Below are 14,138 nucleotides of genomic sequence, written 5' to 3'. Positions count from 1 at the left end.
TGGATCCCCAAACCAAATTCGAGTATAGTTGTATGTGCAGAGTGCATATGTTTGGAATGTCACACGTGCACTATGCATATCCATATGCAACCAAGATCGCGCGCATTTTTTCGATATCTCGCCCCAAGCTTGATTTCCATTGTTTTAAACGGATTTGAAATTATACAAAGATTCATACTGTCGCACTTCTGAAATTAGTTCCTCCGACATTATATTTCAGATTTCAGATGTACGAAATTCAAAAGACGAACTGTTTGTGATATTACAAACAGAGCCCCGATTATAATCACCACTTTATTGAATATAAAAAGTATTAATAAATATTCTATGAACGAATATGCTATTTTATCGACTTGTACGGACGTAAATAGGCAATAAAGCTAGAAGACTGCCATTTTTTTCCATCTTTTGAACGACAATGCCACTTCAACCTATTTGTCTAATTAAATTCTCTAATCTATTCAAATTAGAGAATTTAATTAGACAAATAGTAATCTCTTATTCTTGTATATATTTTTAAATGTATAAACAATAAAACAAAATTATATGATTACAACCAATAAAATTTATAAATTTTTCGCTGTCACCATTAACAGGTGGGAAATTTTTAAGGAAAATTCACCATTAATTACTTTAAACAGATTGTGCACTGCTTGTTGGTCGTCCAGATTAAACTATTAATGCACTTCGATATATAAGTACATATACCGATACGTAAAAAGGTATAAATTATTAATTTGGAAAGTTATTTTCCTAATATGAAAATGGTTCGGTGATTACTAGTCAAATGTGAACCGGTCACAGGACAACCGGTCGCTCTAGATCGGTCACACGTGATCACCCGTCACACTAACACTGGTCACGATAAAACTGGTCACACCCGAAAATTGGTCACACCTAAAAATTAAAAATTGGTCAAATTTTTGGGTGTGACCAGTTTTAGTGTGACGGATGATCACGTGTGACCGATCTAGCGCGACCGGTTGTCCTGTGACTGGTTTATATATGACTAGTAGTCCGTTTACCTATGAATATATGGGGGGGGGGGGGCTTAAAATATTTTGTGGGGGGCATCCGGAATTAACGATACGCCACTGCACTGCATTCATCGTTTGGACGAGCTATTGCAGACTGTCGACTTTTCCACGCAATGAAATTAGAGGCATCGCGTCGTCTACGTTAGCGTTTTGCCTATCGATGTTTTGGCATAGACGATATTCCGAGCGTTACGATCATCATTTAGCGGCGTGCGCAACCGTCGATTGCGCGTGCGAGAGGGAGACAGGAGAATCGCTCTGTTCTCTGCTCACTGTTTTCTGTCACGTTCGGTTCAGTTCAGTGCGGGTTGCGGCGCAGCTTCGTCTTGCGCTCCGGCTTCTCTGGCATCTCGGTCTCCATCTCCATCTCCATCTCCATCTCCGCTTCTGTCTCTTTCTCTGCTGCTGTCTGCTGTCACCTGTCACTCGTCTCGCACTGCCCGTGTTTGTGTTCACGTTCGTCGACAGATCGCTTCCGGTGTTGCCGTTGTTTCCGGTCGTCGCAGACTCTTCTGGTAAACACCTGTTCAAAGGGGCGGGAGGAGAGGGGTGGTGGGGTGGTGGGGTGCCGACCCCGCGCTCGCACCCGCACCCCCGTCCCATTTCTTCCCTTTCAGCCTTCGACGGATTCGTTTCAGCTGCATACATGTCTGCCTTTTCATTCGCATCTGCATACACCTCGACATCTACATACATCTGCATCTGCATCTCGTTGCTGTCATTCGCTTTTCATTTATTATTGTTGTATGCACCCCCACATGCACACGCACACGAACACACGCACACCCACACCCACACCGTCGCTAATGTCATCAACGATTTGTATTCGTAAATCGATCTAAACTCACTGTTTTATACGACCATAGTTTCGCGAGTTTTCAGCGCTCGATGGCGTCGAACAAAGTCGCTTCGCCCGCCTTGCCTTATCTTTTCTAGTGCAAGTGTATTTTACTAGTTATAAATGGTCTGTTTAGAATAAAATAAAATAAAATATCTATGCGCATTGTTTTCTCAAAGACGAGATTAATTCGTCTTTCGTTCTCGTTCGATTCGTTGTTTTGTTTTCAATAACGATCCCGTTTCGGTGCTCGTTCATTTCGTGGATGTTCAATGAGTGATTTTAGAACGGGTCGAGGCGACGATATTCGGTGAGGAAAATGTTCCACAAATCCTTTGACGTCATCGACAACACGGCCGAAAAGCACAAACTATATAATTTCGAAAGAGACTGCATATATGTAACATTGGTTTTATTTTTTTTTCGATTCATAGGCGCCGATTCGATTTTTTTTCGATTCAAAGGATTCGAAATCTCGAAGGCGAAGGCGTCTTTGCGCCGGGGTCAAAGGCACCGGGGGGGGGCTACGGATTCTGGTATACATATAATTTCGAAAGAGACTTACTATATATGTTTGTTTGTTCGTGAAAGTCAATTTTATATAAAATAAAATAAAAAAAAACAAATTTATATAAAATAAAACTATTCAAATAAATGTTTAAGCGGTTTATTATAGTAAATATTCATTTATTTTTTTATTAAATTTCTTTCAATCGAAAAAAAAAATATCGAATCGTCGTCATAGAAACTTACTTATTTTTCGATTCCCAACCAAAAATATTTACATACATATATACATACAAAGTCTCTTTCGAAACCATATATGTATTAGATTATTTGAATCGAAAAAAAAATATATATATCGAATCGTCGTCATAGAAACCGACTTGTTTTCGATTCCTAACCAAAAATACTTACATAAATACATATACAAAGTCTCTTTCGAAATTATATATTAGAATATACTACATTTAAATTGAGTTTTAGTTTTTTTTTTATTTATTTCAAACAACATCGTACGACATCTAGATATGTATATACATATGTATATTTTTTAAAAGGAATAAATAAAATATGAATGAACGAACATTTATGTTCCGGCAATTGTCTGCATCCGATTTTGCCGCCTAATTAATACGCCCAATAATTATTCGTATGTAAAAAATAACAACATTAACACAACGCAACGCAAACGTTCAATTTAACATCACTTAAGCCCCCCGACACCAATTATTTCTATTTTATTATTGTATCGAAAAATAAATACACACACACACAAAGAGAGAATTTCGTAATTGTTCCGGTGTGTTTGTTACATTGAACTTTTTACTCTTTTTACTTCCATTAATCGAAAAAACGAATAGCCATAAAAAACCTCATTTGATCCCGTTAGTAAATAGTTTATCTCGAACGAACGCTAAAATTCGGTGGGAATTAATCCCACGACGAGGGGCCAGCCTTTGTCTTCCCAATTTAATACTACATATGTACATACATATTTACACATTGTAAATAAGTATGTACATATCGGTGGTAAGACGAACTGTCCATGTATGATATCATATGATATCTGTTGTATATCTATCTCCATACCATACATATGTATGCAGGTACCTGCTGTCTACTCCACCTGTTTAAATAACTTCGATGTGTTAATCAAGTCTCCAATCGTATGTACATACATATGCACAATACTGGCGCATCATTGTCGATACTATTGTGATCGCTTTTGTCGCTAAAATCGATTACAATGCTGAATGCTATTATATTTTGCTACCTTTGGTGATTAAGAGGGCTGTACACCCGAAACCTTAATTTTGTTACCGTTCCTTTCTTCGATATATATATTGAGTGTATGTATATATTGAGTGAATGCGACAATATATATATCAATATATATATTGAGTGAATGCGACAGTTGCGCTTCGACCAGATAAAACGTATTTTAAATTGACAAAATCAAGGTTTCGTATTCTACTATTTTCTCCTCCAAAACTGGACCAATTTTAAAAAAAAATTCATCATCGGTATGAGAAAGATACTTTCTGTGCATCTATCGGCGTATTTTTTTTTAAATCGACCGCTAAATAAGCACACTGGACTCGTTTCGTGGGTGTAAAAAAGAGGCGATTTTATAGATGTTTGGCGGCTCCTAGCTCATATAAAAAATAATTAATCGAAAAAATAAAACGATAGATGCACCCCAATGGTGGATATCCATAGCATATTAAAAAATAATTTTTCTAGTGCCATAATTGAGGAAGGGAGAAGTATAGTACGTTTGTATGGACAAGGCGCTGCTGTCCAGCCCTCTTAATAAGATTCAAATTACGTACTCATTTCGTTTAGTGAAACATCATTTTCTATGATTTTTCTCCTAAATAACTACATACAATATACATATGCAGTTGTAATTGACCAAGCTTGGATACTTTGCAATGTTATTGTTTTGGTTTCAAAATAGATACACATTTAATGAAGTTCACTAAATTAAAATTCAAAATGTTCAAATGCAAGTGTACCTATTTGTCTTAGGAAGCATATTTATCTTGCGGATTATTTATCTCCGAAGAACACAATTCAAATTAAACGATTATTACGTATTATCACAATTAAACGATTATTACGTGTTTATCGTATTTTTGCGGAATTGATTTGACTGTCTATTGTTGACCAAACCGCACAAAATGGCAAAGTTTCAAAACGATCTAAAGAATGTAGGATATTCTATACAAACAAATGATGAAGTGAAATCTATAGAAGAGGCTTGTAATAATAAAAATGGAAAGAGTAAAGGGACGATAAATTTTTGATTTTGCCAATTTTGTTAGGAACTGCAAGTCGGATAAAATTAATATTTTCCCTAGAATCGATCAGAATTGATCAAAATCATCATTTGCCGCTTGGATTTCTTAATGATAAGCTGAGTTGTTCTTATCATCAGCTCTTTGGGGTTTGAACCGTGTAATGAGTGTAAAATGTATTCATTACATTCTGTATATATTATATAATATGTAGTAATTAGTCTACTATTGTTTGTCATTAAATACGTGTTGCTGTTAGTTTTACTCTTCTTGCCGAAATTCCTAGTAGTTTTTGGGCAATTTGTATGAATATTCATGCATTTTTTCAAAGTCAGTGAACTCTGTGATCAAAAATCAGCAGTCCGACAGTGCATACATATATTGTATTATATAATATCTCATGGATTGTTAGTTGTATAAAATTTGTATATGTAAAGAAATTGTTGTTACCCAAAAATAATTCTGGCAATATCCCTCTTGATGACAGATATTACCCAGAACTAATATATGATACTCTTCATTTAAATAGATTTTCGATCAAATTTATAATTATACAATCGTTAATTAGAAATACACGGATCATCAGGTCGTATTAAATTTTCAGACGAGGCATTCTTATCGGCGCCATTAAAAAACGACGATAAATTTAATTAAGCGGAAGCGTAGGTTTTATTAATTGTTTTGCGAGAGGTGTGAGTCCAAATCTGCATTGAGTCGCTTATAATTCGGTAGGTGCATATCAATCTGATCTTGAATATCATTAAATTTGGTCTTCTGTGGTGTAGCTATGCGCTATTCATCGTGTCGTTTGCTGTTATTATTGTGTGTATTTTTCATAGCGGTTCTCTTGTTTTCGCAACATTATATAATCGCAAAACATGGCTTGGATTTTTTTCAAGTAAACGTATTGGCTCTGGAGTATTAAAATCAGAAGTTAAGATGCCCACTTATGGAGAAATTTCAGCTGATAAATCTGTCTACAAACTTTGACAGAATGAAAAATGCCACGACAAACCCTACGAGAGACTCCGGTTTTGTTTTTGAGACTTGTCGGATAAAAATTTATTTTTGTCAAAATATCGTTTGAGATCATGAAAGATTTTATATATTAAACATATGTACTTTTATATGTATATTACATATATATATAAAAAAAACTTTCGAGCGAGTTTTAGAGGGCTGGACCCTAGCGACTTGTCCATACAAATCCTAATTTCAAACGTCTCTTTATTTCTTCATCTTTGCTACCGGACATGTCAATTATTTGACCTAAATGTAAATAATTATTTACTACTTCTACTGGTTTATCATCTAATGAGATGCTATCAGGCATGCAAAATCAAATTATATATGTATGTGCATAATATTTAGATATTTTTGGCAACCTGATTGTTTTTACAGTTGATGATTATACAGTTTCTCAATTAATCACAACTTTATTTATGGCTATTGAGGCTTTATAGAAATGATACTAGCTCAACCTATTTTGGAGATAATACATAAACATGTGAGCATTCAAAATCCAGATCTTAGATTATTTATCATTTCAAAAATATTCCATTACTAATACTATTTAGCACAAATCTAGACATTTTTAAAATATTTGACATTCTATAGTTTGACACTTAAGAGGGCTGGACCTCAGCGCTTTGTCCATACAAACTTATTAGACTTCTCCCTTCCTCAATTATGGCACTAGAGAAATTATTTTTTAATATGCTATTTATATCCACCATAGGCATGGTTCTATTTTTTTAATAAAATATTTTTTTGTAACAAATTATATAATTTGATCTAATGTTATTGAGATTGCATGAAAACAAACTTGCTATGTGACTACTCTATTCTGAAAAATATTTTTCTAAGATGCTGCGGATGATAAAAATGTTTATCGTGATTGGGCAGCAATATTTGAAATCAATAATGTAAACATTCTTCCTATCCGTTTTAATTTGAATTCTCGTGAAGAAATTTCGCATGAAACCGACTGGACGAAGTAAGCGTGACTGCTTTGCGAGTTGGGTCTTCAGAAAATGCAAATTCATTCATTGTTTAATGAAAACAGGGACGTACCTGTATTACAATCCAGCTTCGATTGTTCATATTGTTCTAAATCAGCAGTGAAAGTCTCGAATTGAAGAGATCTATGTACATATCATAGATATGATCACATATCTATGCCGTAACTGGGACGGGTAGTGCGAAGTGTATTTTTGTCAAGTATTGCAGATATAATACATATACATATGTGGTGTGCTCGGAACACTTCTCCATTGCTCAGATGCACCTGGAAGCATCAGACCGACTCCAAAGATTACACAAGTCTCCCCTTGATTGTTGCGAAATAGATAACAGAGATAAGTATACGCCTTCTTGAACTCTCATGACCGAAGACGATCCTCGGCTCTCACACTATGTCGGAATTGTTGTTTTTTTTTTTTTTACATATTTTCAATTAACAAGCAATTAACCTGTCAGTCCGTCTCGGAAGGGGATTTGAACAATAAAACACACTTTGAATTGGGATCTGTATGGATGGATGCTACCGATTAGTGCGATATATGTCATATCAATCGTATGATTGAATTTCAAAAAAAGTAATAGTACCTACATATGTATGTACATTTGCAAAGATCTCTTGGGTGGTTGTACCATTTGAATGTCCCTCATCGTTCACAGCACGTCATTAAACGCTTTGCTTCACAATGAATCAGAATTAACCACGCAATAATTTACTGAGTTTTCAGTTGCGTCTGTATCTTCAGCAGCTCATCAGGATCCCAAACCGAGCGTGGATTTCCATTTTGACGTCAATTATCATTTTTTTTTTTAGACAAAACGACGGTCTTTCAACTCGCAGGAAAATATGCCACTTTTTATTAACCGGCTCAAAATTCAAAAGAATACGTATTAATGAATTTAAAGTCGATCCGCCCCACTGCATTGTAAACGATTTTAAATGTCGCGATTCAGTTTGAAGATCGTATCGCACTACATGGTGATTTAGATTGGAGAATACGATTCAAATTTGATACATATGATACATATGACTTCGTGATTCTGATTTCTCGAGAAATAAGAATTCTCAATTAAACTTCTTAAATGAAAAAATGTATATAACACTAAAGTATCGTTTATTCGACATCATTGGATTCAAGACTACAAATATATGTGTTTTAGAATTATTGGAATGTAATTTTTGTATTAATTTTGTATTGCTTTCTGCCGATTCCCACGCGTTATTTCTTCTTATCGGAGAGGTTTCTGTAATCACCAAAGCAAAGATGACACCGCCAGCCGGGTAGAGTAATACAAATAAATAGTAATAGAAAAAAAGTCACGACAAAAATTACGGTAAATGCATTCAGAGGATAATTGAGGGTAGTCAGAAGATATTGTTTGCGTGTTTCTAAAGATTGGCGCGTTTGCAATGTCCAGGTCAAAATGAGATAAAGATCAATTCAGAAAGTAAGATAAGAAAAGTACATAAGGCAAGGTATGTACGTTCGAAAGTTAGAAATTTTTCATCATTCCCAGACCCTTTTTTAAACCTTCTAAGAAGTATGCACATTAGGTATAAACCCGCCCTTTCAAATGCAACTTTATAAAGGGCAGTGGTTGTAAACTTTTTGAAAATATTCGACAAAAAAAAATGTTTTATAAAATTTCTCGTGAAATTATAAAAGTTGTCAAGAAATGAGAATTTTCAATTTGGCATTTTTTTTCGAGAAATTCTCGAGAAGGAACACTATACATATGTATTTAGCTGCGAATGAGATGGAGTCGTTTATATTTTTGAAAAAAAAAATTATTTTCAAAATTGCATTTCACAAAAGAACATTTTTTTCGACAATTTCTCATATGATAAGTCTTTTTTTTTTCAAATCAAAATAAGTGATGTAAGTTCTTTATTTCATGAGAAGTACCAATTTGTGCACCTGGTCGTTGATAAATGCAATTTTAGTTCCTCCTTGGCGAGTGCCGCAATGTCCGATTTATCGCTTTATTTCGTATGCCCAGAATTACATGCATTACAGAAGGTAATTAACTATGTACACACACATACTTTGCTCCGATGTTTTACTTCCAATATTTCCATTCGAAGCAAAGCTGTCCTGTCTTTCAGCTCGTTTTCTTCTCGCATCTGTCCGAGCGGCTAAATACCCCGTGTCCATTATTCACCGATGCGTTTTACTTTGTTTTCACATGTCTTGTCGTTTTCCTCTCGTTTTGTTTTGTTTTGTCGTCGAGCACGGCCTTCGTCATCGTCGCTGGCGAAATAAATGTCGCATATTTGTTACAATGCCAAGATCATATGTACGTGAGCAAGTACCTACCTACCCATGTACCTTGTGTGCGTAACTCTTTCCAGGAATACTATTACATCTCCAAACTGGATGCAATGACCTTTCCTCGTCCCGAGGAATGCACCTACGGTTGCATCGACTCCAGTGCAACATCGGCTCTGGACAAGGGCTGATCATTGCAAAAACTGCACTCCCGTCACTCGAGTATCTACTACCATATCTACTCGACTATTCTATAATTGAAGCCATGTACACACATCTGCACCTCCACTTTACCTATCGTTGAAAGATGGCCTTTGAAACTATTTGATTGACTTTGTTTTTTAAATAAAACTATACATATGCACATTTAAGCCAAAGATAAAGCAGTCAGTGATAAACACTTAACGATCAGTGTGGGGTAGACGCAGACGGTGAGTCACGAACGAGGCTGACTGGCAATATCTGGATCATTGGACGCAAATCCCAAGGATTTTCCGCCTTCGGAGAGTATTATTTTGGAGAATTGAGAGGCTGTCTTTTTATTCCGACGTGTTGTATCTAGTGTTTCTCGAGATTTTCTAAATTTGTCCAGAAAAAAAAATAGATTGACTTTCGCATTTGCATAACTTGTTTCTGTCGATCAATTGAGATGCATTCTCGATCTCCTCGTCGTATGTACGCATTCTAATTCTAAAATTGTCTACGAGTGGTCCATATATCAGTTTTACTGCCATTCTTATTGCTAGTTACCCAAATGTATTAACATTAACTTAACATGGTGCTGATAAAACTGCACTCTGATTCTTATATGCATTACAATCGACTCAATAGGAAAATACAAGTGGAAACAAAGTCGGTGAACTCGAGTATCCAAATCGTTTAATTATTCAAAGATAGTAAGAGTTCCCCGTGAAAGAATTAAGTATAATTGAATTTCAAGTATTTTACAAAGCTCAGTTTTATATTTTGAGTTTGAGTTTCAAAATAACTTGGCAATTGGGTCGCGGCAATTCGAAAAGTATAAGATACTATTTTTTTGCCAAAATTATCTCCGGGAAAAACTCTCTCGCTCTTTTCAGCGTACATACATACATATGTATGTATGTATATTCAAAACATTTTGTGAATTTGTATGTGTGATACAGGAAATACATATTACAGAATTGCATAATTTACGTATCGCGTCAAAGAATTTGGAAACAATGTGGTCGTTAATGGCTCAAAGAACCATTTCTCGTTAATTAGACAAAAAGTACATAATTAGCTACAAAAATTGAGTGCCAGCAGCTGGTAGAGAATTTATTCTCTACTGCTTGGCTGTATAAATCTTGATATTGCTATTGTTTTTATTTCGAGCAGTAGATATCAAATGTAACAAGACAAGGAATAAATGTGATTATACTTTTTTTTTATTCAACTTTGTTTCAACTAGCCAACTTACCCGGCGTTGCTCGGGCGTTTCTGTATGAGCCCCCCCCCCCCCCGATTCCGAGTTTAAACCCCTTCCAAATACCGTATAAGGTTCTACTACCATGTACACATGTATGTATGTACATATGTAGTATACCAAATTTAATGATTTGAAAACTATATATTTACATAGTGGACAATCGAATATTCAAATCTAATTAATATGTAGTATATATATATATATATATATATATATATATATATATATATATATATATATATATATATATATATATATTAATTAGATTTGAATATTCGATTATACTGCGAAAATCGCACGGCCCTGTATATTTGGTTTAGTGTGATGCTACGATTCTACGAGTGATACACCGTCGCAATAAATTGTCCAACTAATTACTACAAATCGTTCCAACCGAAAGTCTACAGTCATTAAAAGAGTCTACCCTATTTCGAACGTAGCCGGTTCCACTTATGTACATACATATGTAATTGTACGTAATTTTCTGCGGGTTTCTGGGGGGTTTCTGATAGTCTGTAGAAGCAAAGTTTTATGCTACAATTCTAGTGAAATGGCGAGCTATTGGAGCATCGCGAAGCTTATTTTGTTTTTGTTTTTTTAATTTTTTATTTAGCTTCATTTTTTATAACACGTTAAAAGCGCTTTCGCCTTCTTCTCGGCATGTTTGCGCAAACATCCCAAACGAACATCCTCATCTTATCTCATCTCACGTTGCGTAACCAGAATGCGTCCGTCCGAATTACGGAAGATTCGCACTACAATGAAGATATTATCCCACGTTTCGCCACCGTCATGGGTAAATTGGCGCGAAAACGCTCGAAAAAACCGCGAAATCTCACATTCCGTCTCGCTCGCACGCGTCCACCAGTACGGAGTGAGCGAGCGAGATGCCGACACGAACTTGCATACTGGCTGGTAGGATCACCGGGTCACATTCACGTTACGTTTTTCCGCGAATGCACACTTTTCACGTATTTTAAAGATACCAATCGATACGTCTTCGCCGTCGTTAACACTCGATGCATTCATTCTTAAGTCATTTATTCCAAGAAAGTATAACGAGATTGATTCACGGATATAACGAGGAAAACTCGATCTGATTGGAGGATGCTCGGATTTTAAAATTCGATAGTGGTTTTCCCACGTCCGTTTATTTATTTGAGCTGCACGTACATACATACATAGGTACGAATCGTTCGTAATGTGGTTGAGGGAGAGAGAGAGAATAGCGATAGAGGGTTCTGAACAAAGTCATAATCGAGTGCATATACATATTGATTTTAGTTAACGTATACATATAAGCCCAAGAAGTGGTAAATAATTATTTATATTTAGGTCAAATAATTGACATGTCCGATAGTAAAGACGAAGAGATGAAGAGACGTATGAAGTTAGGATGGAGTGCATTTATTTGGACGAATGAATACTGTTTTTAAATCAATAATGCCCCTCTGTCTGAAGAGAAAGATCTTCGGTCAATGCGTTTTGCCAGTGATTACGTATGGATGTGAAACTTGGACACTGAACGCCAAGATGCTGCACAAAATCCAATGCACTCAAAGAAGTATGGAACGCTGTATGCTTGACATAACGAGGAAAGACAGGAAGCGGAAGACTTGGTTCAGAAGTATGATAATGGCAGTGGACATAGTGGATAGAGTAAAGAGATGGAAATGGCAATGGGCGGGTCACGTGGCTAGAAGAATGGACGAAAGGTGGATAAAAGAAGTGCTTGAATGGTACCCGAGAGAATACAAAAGGGTAAAAGGAAGACCGCAGGGACGATGTGTGGACAAAATGAGGAAAATGTGTGGGGTGAGATGGATGAGAGTTGCGCAAAACAGAGACGTGTGGAAGCGTGTTGGAGAGGCCTTCATCCAGCAGTGGATGGCGAATGACTGTAGATGATGTTGATGATATAAGCCCACTATAAAGGTCAATTAAGTCGACCAATAAAGCCTCCTACATTAGGCCACCACCCCCTAACAGTCTGAGATTAGTCGAATAAGTATAAATATCTTCATCACAGACATGATTAACTGTCTCATGTGTTGACTCTTAATAAGACCGTTGATATAAAGTGACGATTTTAATCCAACACTTGCATACATAGTGAAGTGTAATAATAGATTAAAGCACGATGAATCAGATTGGATGATAAAACATTAGTTGATTGATGATTTGATGAGTTCCAATTGTTGCCATACTCGGAACAATTCATAACTATCAATACAAGGTTTACTTAATCAGCTGGAGTCTCGAGTCCCATATACCATATATAGCTACATGTGTTTTCTAAACTGACAGCTTCACAAAGAGGTCTTTGTCTGTCAGTGTCACTCTAGCGCAACTGTCTCCTTGTCTGTATTATTAATTAGCTTTGATTTAGTAGTATATTCGTAGTTTTGACTTGTCTTTAGTTGCCATATGTTATAGTCATATATATGTATATACATATATAGTCATCAACTCATTAGTAATAGGTACTCAGTACATATGTACTGAACGATTCGAATAGTCTCATATAGTTTTGAAACTGATCGCATAATTGTTTCTGGTTTATATATAATACATACTAATAAAATCATATTTATTTGGAAACATTTTTTCAGCCAGTTGTTTAGACCATTGTTATTCTAAAATTCTAAGCGTCAAGTGGACGTAGTCATATTGTGATAAATATGTATGTACCTACATATATACATTGTATACTATTTTTATTGATTACATTTTTGCACAAAGAGACTGCGAATAACGTAGGTAAGCTCTCAGGGTCTTCGACGTTTTTTTCTCAGAACAGTGTCACACATCTGAAGCCGGCATTCCGCTTCATTAAATTCTTGGAGTCGGGAGTATGCGCTCTACATCTCTAATGATCCATCAAGGATGGGATTGATCCAGTGGGCCGTTTAGTCCACTTTTAATACCATTGTTTGTAGGTATGGCACGTTCCTCGAATTGATAATATATACATATGTATGTATCACATCACAGGGATTACAATACCGGTATACTAGTTTACCGCCATCGGTAGTTACCGGTAAATTTTCAAATTTAACGGTTATTACCTAAAGCGGATTGAGCACACATACAAGCATATCATTGCATAGTGTTACACTAATAAGATATAGTGCGATAATGAAAAAGTTATAAGCGTTTAAACAATTAAAATCTGACAAAGCGCGAAGGTGGCAGAGAAGCAGATAAATTTTATTTATTTATTTAAAATAACAAATTGCTAATGAATATATAACAAAAGTAACAACTATAATTGTAACTACAAAATAACATAATATAATTAACAAAAAAAAAAACTATAATTAGTAACTACATATAACATAAAATTATAATGCCAAACATTGCATTTATTAACCTATATAATTACATCATCTTCCACAAAGGTATCCATTAACACCCTTCAAGAAAGCACCAATGTTAGCACTTCTAATGTTCTCAGGAAGGGATTTCTCATTATAGATCTTGCAGTTCTTGCTTTTTTTACTCTGCCTATAATTAATTTATTCCTATTTCTAATTTTATAAGTATGTAAATCTCTATTCCTAACTATGTACATATATACGGCAACATACCAACATACATATTGTAGTATTTTTCAATCGTGTCTATTGCGATTATTTTTCACCAGCGTATTTGATTTCTACATATATTGATGATCAAACCGAGCAAAATGGCAAAGTTTGAAAACGATCGGGAGAGTGT

At 35.5% G+C, this 14,138-nt stretch overlaps 1 protein-coding gene across 1 annotated transcript in view; it reads left to right on the top strand.

Annotated features, from left to right (window-relative positions):
- Positions 1–1,321: 1,321 nt before the first annotated feature.
- Positions 1,322–14,138, top strand: part of Wdr62 (WD repeat domain 62) — a 103,231-nt gene continuing 90,414 nt past the window's right edge. Inside the window, exon 1 of the mRNA XM_077426956.1 lies at positions 1,322–1,552. The gene's annotated coding sequence lies outside the window, so the exon portion shown is untranslated. The remainder of the gene's footprint in view (positions 1,553–14,138) is intronic.

Source organism: Arctopsyche grandis, chromosome 3, assembly GCF_051622035.1.
Source record: "Arctopsyche grandis isolate Sample6627 chromosome 3, ASM5162203v2, whole genome shotgun sequence".
Classification (NCBI taxonomy): domain Eukaryota; kingdom Metazoa; phylum Arthropoda; class Insecta; order Trichoptera; family Hydropsychidae; genus Arctopsyche; species Arctopsyche grandis.
This window is presented reverse-complemented; position numbering and strand designations above follow the sequence as displayed.